The 883-nt window shown below is 44.3% G+C and overlaps 1 long non-coding RNA gene across 2 annotated transcripts in view; it reads right to left on the bottom strand.

The window, feature by feature from the left end:
- The window catches only part of LOC108745496, a 90627-nt gene extending 89959 nt beyond the window's left edge, over nucleotides 1-668 (bottom strand). For both annotated transcript variants that reach the window (XR_001939097.1, XR_001939096.1), the window contains exon 1: nucleotides 262-668. This is a non-coding gene — a long non-coding RNA (uncharacterized LOC108745496). The remainder of the gene's footprint in view (nucleotides 1-261) is intronic.
- Between the last annotated feature and the right edge of the window lie 215 nt (nucleotides 669-883).

Genomic DNA, 883 nt, shown 5'->3' on the forward strand with positions numbered 1-883 from the left:
AAGAAGACTGATCTATTATTAATTCTTAACAACTGCAATAAAAAAGTAAGCCGTAATTGACACATATGGATATATACTTGTATATCCGAATTCTTTTTCGTTGTAGCTTTCATAAATTTCAATAGATCTTAATTAATTTTTTTCAAAAATGGTGAACTGTATAGAATCCACATCCATGTAAATAAAAAAAAAAAGATTTTGAGGAATGTTAAAGGTTATATCTAAAAATGTAAGGAAGAGGTTTTACAGAAATGTACGAACCAAAATATTCGTTCGGATCCAAAAGGTTCGGTGCTGTAGTCGACGGTTAAGATGACTAGTAGATTATTATATAACGTGTGCCTATTTTAAAAGTTAGAATCAATTCCGAGACTCAGCCAGCCATCCTTTCAGTCGCGTAGAACAGAACTTTATACAAAGACGACGCGACGCGCCGTTATAAATGTCAGATGGTAGCACTCGAGTGATCGGGGCAGCGTTGCAGCGCGAGAGACGTGTCATGCAAGTCGATCGTAAAGCCGGCAGGAGGTATCGTTCAAGTAAATAAATCTTCGTGCTCGGGACCACTTCCTCGAAAGAAAACACGGTGGGAGGCAGGCAGTTCGTCTGACTTGCAGGTCGAACGGTAGGATCAACGGCGTCGATGGATCGAGTGCCCTTTGAGTGCTCTCGTCTCGGCTTCGGGATATCTTCGAGAGGTCGAACGGGAGCCGTTCGAGATCCGCAGGTCAGACACTCCTGAATTTAGGCAGGAAAAGCCTCACGGCAGGCACTTCACTCGGCTACAAACAGACGCGAGGCGTGCTGGCGCCAGTCTGGGAAATCGAAGGTTTGGCTGGATGACTCCGGAGACCACCGGGACGATTCTCTTCTCTCCCGTAAG

This window comes from Trachymyrmex septentrionalis, unplaced genomic scaffold (assembly GCF_001594115.1).
Source record: "Trachymyrmex septentrionalis isolate Tsep2-gDNA-1 unplaced genomic scaffold, Tsep1.0 scaffold14, whole genome shotgun sequence".
Taxonomy (NCBI): Eukaryota; Metazoa; Arthropoda; class Insecta; order Hymenoptera; family Formicidae; genus Trachymyrmex; species Trachymyrmex septentrionalis.